Raw genomic sequence first — 10,159 nt, 5'->3', positions numbered from 1 at the left:
TGAATGGGTGAATGGATGGGTGGATGGATGGATGGATGGATGGGTGAATGGGTGTGTGTGTGTGTGGATGGATGGATGGATGGATGGATGGATGGATGGATGGGTGAATGGGTGTGTGTGTGTGGATGGATGGATGGATGGATGGGTGAATGGGTGTGTGTGTGTGGATGGAGGGATGGATGGATGGATGGATGGATGGATGGATGGGTGAATGGGTGTGTGTGGAGGTGGATGGATGGATGGATGGATGGGTGGATGGATGGATGGGTGAATGGGTGTATGTGTGTGGATGGATGGATGGATGGGTGAATGGATGTGGGGTGGATAGATGGGTGAATGGATGGGTGAGTAAATACGTGAATGGATAAATGGATGGACAGGTGGATAGGGAGGGACATAAATGAACAGGTAGATGGAGGTTGTGAGGAGCCAGTATCTGTTCCTTGGTCCTGACACACATCTCCAGACTAGGAGTGTGACTCAGGTGAGCTGCCCAGGGCCATGGAGAAGGAGCAGAGACAGGCTCTTTCCCGAATGTGCTGAAGGGACACCTTAGCCGCAGCCCACCCAAACCTGGTGAGCTCCACTGTATCTGTGGATGAACGCGGCCACCACCACCCCTTCCCACCGTCATATATGCAGTGGATGAACCCCTAGGAGGCACAGCTGTCTGGGACCACCAAGTACTAGTGAACAGCCACTGCGTCCCCAAGTCCACTGTGTCCCCAAGATAAAAACTGGGGTGAGGAACAGCCAACAAGAAAAGGCAGCACTGAGCATTCCTGTGGCCTGAGTCACTTCCGGATGAGATGGCTTTGCAGGGATGCTGGGGACAGAGGGTGCCCTGTCCTTCCTCTGGAGAGTTGAACAGCCATACCCACTACCTACCCTCTGGTTTCAGAAAAAAATGCAAGTAAATGGATCTAAGGCAGCTAAAGAACCCTGGGCATCTGATCCCTTCTCCCCAAACCCAACTGGGAAAACAGTATGTGTTTTGGGTTTCTGGGGCAAAGATTTATTTTCTTTACGCTATTTATTTTTCTGATTTCCTACAAACAGGCATCCATGCCAAGTGGCCCTGCCAAAGAAGCTGCAGGAGGGGCTGAGGGTCCCCTGAACCTCAGGCTCAGGCGTGGTCCTGGGAAGAGCCCCAGACCAGGAATGGCTCAAGTGTACCGGTTTGGACCTTCTCCCACAGGCCTGTGTCCAGGGCAGCCAAGGACTGTGATCCAGCTGAGAATTGAGTTATTTTTATGTGACTTTAAAATAAAGAAGATTCAGAAGGAGGGAGACACGAAACTGGGAGTCAGCCCAGAGTAGATGACCCGAGTCCTCTGAGGCTGAGGCCGGGCTGCAGATCAGACCTCACCGGCGCTGGCTGGGACTTGATCCAGTTACAGCTCCCAGAGGGGACACAGAGTCTTCCTCTGGGCTATCAAGATTTAGTGACAATGGGAGGGGGCGGAGGAGAGGGCTGGAGAAATAGCTCAGTCTGTAACATGCTTGTTGCACAAGTCTTAGGACCTGAGTTTGAGCGCCCAAACCCCCATGAGAAAGCCAGGTGTAAAGGCACACACATGCGTCCCCAGCACAGGTGGAGACAGACTTTGGGGCTCCCCAACCAGGCAGCCTCACCAAATCGGTGAGCAACAGGCCAATGAGAGCGAGACCTCGTCTCAGAAAGCAAGGTAGAGCCCAGGGCACTGTAGTGCCCGCCTTCATGGCGGAACTCAGGAGGCAGACGCAAGTGGATTTCAGAGGCTAGGCCTACATACACAGTGAGACCCTGTCTCAAAAATAAGAGAAGAAACAAGGCACAGGCTGTGGAGACGTTCTTTTGGTAAAGTGCCTGCCACTCGGGCATGAGGACCTGAGTTCAGATCTGCTGTGACCTGGACTACATGCTTAAGTGACCCTGGCATCGAGTCAGCAGAGAGAGGCAGATACCAGGAGCTCAACGGCCAGACAGCCTGGCTGTGTCAGTGAGTCCCTGATTCAGCGAGAGGGTCTATCTCAAAAAAACAACAACATGGTGGAGAGGCTGGAGCGACAGTCCCGTGGGAAAAGGCGCGCTGCTCCTGTGAGGGTTTCACTGGTTTCCAGCACCGGATCAGGTGGCTCACAACTGCCTCTCACTCTAGCTCCCTCTTCTGGCCTCCAAGGGCACCTGCGTTCATGCGCAGCTACCCACACACAGACATACGCGTAAGTACACAAAATAAATCTTAAAAAATATACACACTGGAGCACCACCAAGACGCCTCTGTCTCTACAGCTACATGTGCATTAAACACGTGCATATGCCACACACACACACACACACAGTCTCACTCTCTCTCTCACACAAACCAAAGCATACACATGCATACACATACAACCTAACACACAAGCACACAATTCAGTAACAGGTGCTAGGAGACAGAATTCTGTTCATACCATATAGGAATGGCATGTGTTCACAGAGGCAAAAATATTTACCACAATGTTGACAAGACATACATGTATGAAAAATTACATGGAGCCATTCACAGGTACATCTAAGGGTGGGATCTGGTTCAGGGACAGAATGTTCGTACTGTCAGAGTGAGTCAGCATAAATGTAGGGGTGTGTGTGTGTGTGTGTGTGTGTGTGTGTGTGTGTGTGTTATAAGTTTGATACAGTTAAAAATATTTTAAGTAAGTGCCTTTACTCCCAGCACTCTGGAGGCAGAGGCAGGCGGATCTCTGTGAGTTCAAGGCCAGCCTGGTCTACAAAGTGAGTCCAGGACAACCAGGGCTACATACTAAGACTCTGCTGAGAGAGAGAGAGAGAGAGAGAGAGAGAGAGAGAGAGAAGAAATCCCTAAATAAAATTACACATTATAAGCACTTGGCATAGCCTGGCACAAAATAACTGGTCAATAAAAGATGTTCTTATTATTACTCATAATAATTATGTACCTTATGTGCCAGCCTAGACCTCGGCCCTATAATTAGGCATTAACAAAGCTTGGCCTTCCTGTGCTGAAGAGATAGGAGTTATAAGGGAGACCCCTCATGTTGTGGCCTCAGGAATTCTGCTCCACACCCCCACAACTCAGGCCAGTGAGCCCCTTCTGGCCCTCGGGATCAAAGAGGGCAGCCAGGGTTTAGACCCAAGGAAGACAAATCCAGGGAGTTCCACCTGGATCCCCTAATGTACGCAGGCCAATAACTCTGGGTAAAATCTACCACCGAGGCTACAAGACTAAAACACACTTGCTAGGTGATGGGACTGAAAGAGGCAGGTTCTTGACCAGGGACTATCACGGGCCTCCATCTAACTCAAGGAAACTCCGAAGATGACATCACAGACAAAGAGGGCACGCCGTCCCAAAAAGCCTGGAGTGGCGGTCCTGGGCAGGACAGGGGTGCGCATGTGCGTGCAAGGTGCGTGCGTGTGAGTATGAGTGTGTGCGTGTGAGTGTGTGTGTATGTGAGTGTGTGTGTGTGTGTGTGTGTGTGTGTGTGTGTGTGTGTGTGTGTAAAACAGCATCCTCCTACTGCTTCAACCATTTCCAAACCTGTGACCTGGGTTGGGCACAGCAGGCCTGTAGTGACAGGAATTGGCCCACGGGTCTAGAAACCCGAACATTGACTGAGGAGTCTTGCCCACGCTTATTACTGGGGTGAATGGAGAGGTGTGAGGGACTTTTAACTAATTTATTTATTACTTTATTGATTCATTTGCACAATGTACGGATGCCTGCGTCAGTGTGGGTGAGTGAGCACTCCTGTCACAGTGGCACGTGTGGAGGTCAGAAGACCACCCTGGGCATCTGTCCCCTCCTCCTACAGCGTTGGAGAAAGGGTCTCTTCCTCTCCTTCGAGGTGCACGCCGGGCTAGCTGGCCTTCAGACTCTTCCAGACCCTGCCGTCATTTCAGCCCTGCCCTGCCCTGCCCGGCTGAATGTGCGCTCTGTGATTTGAGCTGCCAATCATCATGCAGACCCACTGTGGGCACACATCTATTCCCAACAGGGCAAGACACTGTCTACAGAAAAATGACTGGACTTTTACTTTATTTTGTTTTGTTTGTTTTTGGAGACAGGGTTTCTTATGTCGCTCAGGCTTGCCTGGAACTCACTATGTAGACCAGGCTGGCCTTGAACTCAAAGATCTGCCTGCCTCTGCCCCCTGAGCGATTAAAGGTGTGTGACACCATGCCTAACTTTGTCTTTTATTTATTTATTTATTTTGAGACAGAATCTCCCTCCTCCCTCCTACCTAGTCCCAGCCTAGGTAGGCCTGGGACTCACTCTGTACCTCATATCGGCCCTCAGACTGATGGCAATCCTCCTGCCTGAGTCTCCATGAGTCATTACACCTAGCTTACTTTTTTTTTTTTTTTTTTTTCTTAAAACTCATAAAAATCCTGCAGAAATGGGACAGGTGGGTCCCAAGGAGACCCCGTCCCAGGTAGCCCCTCCCGCTGGGGCCTGGTGCGGGGATTCCAGCTCACACCTCAGTCAGCGGCTTGTTTGCTCACGGGTGTGACAGCAAGACCTAGCCCAGCATCAAGGGCTGCAGGTGGCCCCGGAGAGCAGATTCCAGGCTTATCACCCAGGGCTTATTTGCAGCAGGGACTGAGCTGAGAGGCCACCTCCGCCAGCTCGGGGCTCCAGCCCACCCTCTGGCTGAGCATCCGGGAAAATCCCTCCCCTGGTACATTAGCTATTTTTCTGTTGCTGTGATCAAACGCCCTGACCAAAAGCAATGAAGAGAGAGCCTGTCTTGGCTCACGGTTTCAGGAGAACAAGGGTCCATAATGATGGCAGGTGTGGTGGCGGCTGCAGGGAGCTGAGAGTTCGTATCTCCCATTCAAGCAAGAAGCAGGGAGAGCAGGGTGCCACAGGCTTCCCACTCTCTAAGGCGGCCCAGTGACGCCTTTCTCCAGTAGGTCTGTACCTCAACGTCACCGCTCTGAACATTTCCGCTGATTGGGAGCCAGGTATCAAATGCCTGAGACTGTGGGAGACATTTCTCATTCAAATCACACCTGGGGAGACAGAAGACAACCTCCTGCAAAGTCCCAGTGACAAACCAAAGTTCCCCTGGAAGTAACCAGCAGGTTTACTGGATTTACTTACACAGCCGGAGGGGGGGGCGGTAAGTGACCTCAAAGCCACACGGGAAAGTCTTGGCCCAGCACAGAGGGCGGCTGCCCTATACTCTGGCAGATAGAGTCCAGGCAGAGCTTTCCTCAGCTCCCCCCCACTAAGAAGCTACCTGCAGTTAGCACAGACTTTCCAGAAAACGGCTGGGAGGGGCAGCAGGAATTTCTGGTGAAGGTCCATGACCCTCCCCAGCCTGTGAGGAAAGGTCAGCTGCTGACAGGACCTCTTGCAAGCAGACACAGCTGACCTGGTGACGGCAGTGGCTGCCTTGCTTGGAGGGCCTTGTTCAGCAAGACTCAAAGTTTGACTTCTTCCTCCACAAAAGCAGGGGCTGGGGATCACGGCAGCCCAGATAAGACACTCTCTCATCGGAGCCCTTGGCCCTGAAGCCGGGAGCTCTCAGCCCTCCATCTATTTCCTCTATAAAGTGGAGGGCTTGCTTCCTGTCCCACCGGCCGAGAGAGGCAAACGGCCCATCCCCCTACAAAACGCCAACCAGAAAGAGGTGCTGCACTGACTCTGTTCAGGGCTCCTGGTCTGCCAGGCTTACCATGAGGGCAGCAGCAAGACAAGGTACCCCCCCCGGGGGGGCCGCACTGCGCCCTGAGCTAGGGCTAAGAACCCAGAGCTCTTATGGTCGGGATGATAAACTTTGGGAGGCCATTTCCATATCAACAGGACGTGGATGGGTGAAGACACTTCCTACGCATCGCTGCCACACCAGACACCATCCAAGGCCGTGTAGTACAAGTCCCCCTCCCCCCCCAGTGTCGAGCCAGCGCATGTATCTGACACATAGATGAGGAAGACCAATGTGTTTGTGGGGCAGTGGGCAGTCCAACCATGAGGTGCCCATCACATGGTGTCAGTACCCACCCAAGGACCCACCCCAGCGGGTGTCTGGACTCCCATGTCCTCCCACATGAGGCTGCCACAGACAACACAGGCTGCTTCATGAACTTGACGTTCAGAAGTGACACAAACCACTTTTCAGGTCTAAGTCTATCCCGAACGTTTGGTGGGTCCTTCTCACGGTAAACACTGATTCTTCATGGATGCACAGATACACGAGGAAGTCAGGAGACAGCCTCATTCCCTTCCGCCTTGGTTTCGTTTTTTGGTTTTTGTTTGAGGCAGGATCTCTCACTGGGACTAGGGGCTCCCCAACTTGGTTAGCCTGGCTGGCCAGTGAGCCCCAGGGATTCACCTGTCTCTACCCACCCGCCTCCAGCCCCAGGACTGCAGGCACAGCTCACCACAGCGCGTTTTTATGTGGTACTGGTGATGAACCCAGGTCCTCATGCTTGTGGGTAAACACTACTGACTGCGCCGCAGCCCCGGTCCTAAGAATGCCGATCTAAGAATCCCAGCTTAACCAGTCGCAGGGTGTGGCAGGCTAGTGGCTGGCAGATAAGAAAAAGAAAAGAAAAACAAAACAACAACAACAAAAACGCATCTTCCTTTGGACTTCACTTTTGGCCTTCAGTGGCCCAAAGGCAACATTACCAATGATGGAGCCGGCATGTTAATGCTGAGTTGCAGGATCCAGCCTTGCTCTGGAGCCTTCATGATCCAGGCAAAGACCAGCCAAGAGCTGCAAAGTTAGAAGTCAGTCCAGAGAGCCCGCTCAGGAGGCCCTGTCCCCAGAAGACCATTGTAACTCAACAGGTAATCACCAGCAGGGACCAGAAGTCCCTAAAGCCAGCCTGAGGGCTAGAGTGTGTCATTCCAGAATATCCAAAGTGGCAGAGGGGGTGTGGAAGTAAGACTGGGAACAGCCAGAGAGAAGGAAAGATGACTGACCGGAAAGGCCAGCTCCAGCTCCTGGGACCAGCATCCCTCCCGGGCATCCAGATTCCTTGAGGTACATTCACACCCCAGGCAGGAACCTCTGCTCTGGGCGGGGGCAGTGGTACCTTTCATCTTTCTCAAGGTCCACTTCAAAGCATCTGTGGTGGCTGTGAAGCAAGCTCCCCTGGAGGGCTGAGAGGTCCTCTCATCCCAGGAACACCAAGGTAAAGGTTCCAGTCCCAGGAACAGCCACCCACAGTCCTCATGGCAGTGACCTTCCGCTTGCCAGGCCCCAACAGGCATAACAGAGAGAAGTCAGCCTCAGGGGAAGCTTGCTGCCACTATTAAGTTGTAGCAAATTCAACAGCGTATTAGAGCAATATGCAAATGTATAATATGCCAATTATCCAAATGCAAGATGGTGTAAGAATGACGCCACTGTTCCTCACAGTTGAGCTGGGCATGGTGACTGATGTCTGTGGTCCCCACCCTCAGTCCTGAGGGTGGAGGACTGTCATGAGTTCAAGGCCAGTCTGGGCTACACAGGAAAAAGGACCAGCATGCTAGCATTTGCCTTGTAGGCTCAGCACTCCAGAAGCAGAGACAGGATGATCTCTGAGTTTAAGGCCAGCCTGATCTACAGAGTGAAATCTTGTCTCTAAAAAGAAATACTTGAAAAATATTATTATTATTATGATGTTGGTTTTTCAAGACAGGGTTTTTCTGTCTTGAGACCCTGGGACTCACTCTGTAGAGCAGGCTGGCCTCAAACTCACAGAGCTCCGCCTGCCTCCGCCTCCTGAGTGCTGGGATCAAAGGCCTGTGCCACCACTGCACTGCCCAACCAAAAATAAAAAATTAAAAAAAATTAAAGCAAGACCCAAGCCCTGAGTGCTCAGGAAATGCTCTTTCAATAGTGAGCAGCTCGAAGAGCCTCTCCGTGAGCTCTCACTCAGCAGCAGAGGTTCACTGTTGACTTGTTTTGCCAGCTCTGAGGCCTTCACAGCACGGCCACGTCCTACTCAGACAGCACCTCAGGAACTCAGGTGGGTCTGAATGCCCAGACTTGGGGTAACAAACCCCATAGTCCAGGAGACCAAAAGTATTAGAGCAGCATACAACTGGAACTGGTTTCCAGCAAACTTTTTTTTTTTTTTTTTTTTTTTGAGTCAGGGTTTCTCTATGTAGCTCTGGCTGTCCTGGAACTTACTCTGTAGATGAGTAAGATCTACTTACTCTGTAGATCTCGACTCAGAGATCCACCTGCCTCGGCCTCCAGAGTGCTGGGATTAAAGGCGTGCACCACCACCTCCAGGCTCATCAAGACCTCTTTATCACCTGGTGTTCATGTCATCTTTTTGACAGACCTAATGTGGACCCTGGTGTCCTCTACCCCTTTCATGAGGATGCCAGTTCTATGGGCTCAGGTCTCTGCTTCATTGTCTCCACATGGGCTACATGTCCAAACAGTCCCACTGAGAAGGAACTTGGGGGAGAGGAGGGTTGGTGGTTTGCACGAGAATGGCCCCCACAGGCTCAGACGTTTGAATACTGGTCCTCAGTGGGTGGAACTGTTCGGGAAGGATTAGGAGGTACGGCCTTGTTGGAGGAGGTGTGTCACTGAGGGCCAGGCCCAGTGTCCCTGCCTGCTGCCTGCAGATCAAGATGTAAATCCCAGCTCCTTCTCCAGCACCATGTCCGCCTGTGTGCTGCAAAGCCTCTCGCCACGACGGTAATGGCCTCCGAAACTGTAGCCAAGCACCCAGCTAAACGTTTTCTTTTTATGAGTCGCCTTGATCATGGTGTCTCTACAGAGCCGTAGGACAGTGACTAAGACGTGAGGCGACAATTCATTCTCTATGGATGGGAAGCCAGGCATACAGCCTTACTTTTCCACGTGGAGCCAAGGTGGGAGAGAAAGGAAGCAATGGCAGAGTGGGGGTTGAAGTGGCTCATGCCAGAAGCAGGGCTGTCCTGCTTGACAAACACTAGAGAAGCAATGTTGGGGTACAGGTGTCCAGGGACACAAACCCTTCCTCCACCCTCCAGGTCCTCCGTAGTGTGGCCAAGCTGATCTCTTACAGACTATGGAGACAGAGCGTTAAAGTCGGCTGGCTTGAGGCTGGGTTCAAACAGTGAGAGCCCAGGAGGTTTTGGTACAGGGGAGGGACAGCCAAGAAGTTTCTCCCCTTCTCTGCTTTGAACTGTATTGCCAGCAACAAGTTCTGTCCCTTTGGTGGCTTTGGCTCCAGCTCAAGAAGCTCCTTTTGTTCAAGTCCCTCTCAGCTGAGCCTGGGCCCCGAAATCCAGGGGAGGACTTCCCAGCCCTGAGCTCTGAATGGAAGCAGAGGTCTGGGACCTCCTGCAGGAGCCTTTTGGCTGGGAAGCTGTTGCGCTTGGCACTGCTTGGCTGTGTTTATGGCATCCCCAGTTGTTTCCACGTGTAACCCGGTTACTGCTCAGCATCCCTAGGTAGAAAGGGAGTCCAGGAATTCTCTCTCCATTTCCAGATCTCATTCTGCCTTCAGCGCATGATCCAAAAATCATAGACACTAGCGTGTTCTGCAGTTCTCAGCGCCAGAAAACTGTGGGCAGCAGGGAGGGGCGGGATTCGAAATGTAGAGCCAGGAGCCGGTCCTGGAGAAGCCATCCCAGCCGCCAGGGGAAAAAACTACACACAGAGGGCTCTGTTCTCCTGCAGCCTGACTCAAGGAGATGTAGCTCTCATCAGAAGGGCGGGCGGGGACGGGCTGATCTTTATAAACGTCTCACGTGCTGCTGGCTCTTGACGGGCCTCACACTGCCAGGGCAGAGCATAGAAACGGCACCCACTACTGACTCTCCATAAATCTCCAGTTTGGCGCTGGGCAGATGGCTCAGTTGGTCAGGTGCTTGCTCAACACCCATCAGGACATGAGTTCAGATCCCCAGCACCTGCACAAAAAGCCACCCCAGCACTGGGGAGGTGGAGACAGGAGTATTCCTGGGACTCACTGGCCAGCCAATCTAGATTAATGGCTGAATTTCAGGCCAGTGAGAGATTCTGTCTCAGCTGGGGATGCCGTGGCGCACACCTTTAATCCCAGCATTCAGGAGGCAGAGGTAGGTGGATCTCTGTGAGTTCAAGGCCAGCCTAGTCTACAGAGCAAAAAGCTACACAGAGAAACCCTGTCTGGGAAGATAGATAGATAGATAGATAGATAGATAGATAGATAGATAGATAGATAGATAGA

General features: G+C 52.2%; 1 protein-coding gene across 1 annotated transcript in view; it reads right to left on the bottom strand.

Annotated features, from left to right (window-relative positions):
* Positions 1-10,159, bottom strand: part of Septin9 (septin 9) — a 151,618-nt gene that overhangs the window by 131,575 nt on the left and 9,884 nt on the right. The gene's annotated exons all lie outside the window — the stretch shown is intronic.

This window comes from Psammomys obesus, unplaced genomic scaffold (assembly GCF_907164565.1).
Source record: "Psammomys obesus unplaced genomic scaffold, mPsaObe1.curated_primary_1811, whole genome shotgun sequence".
NCBI lineage: Eukaryota > Metazoa > Chordata > Mammalia > Rodentia > Muridae > Psammomys > Psammomys obesus.
The sequence above is the reverse complement of the archived record's forward strand: the minus strand, read 5'-3'. Positions and strand labels throughout refer to the sequence as shown.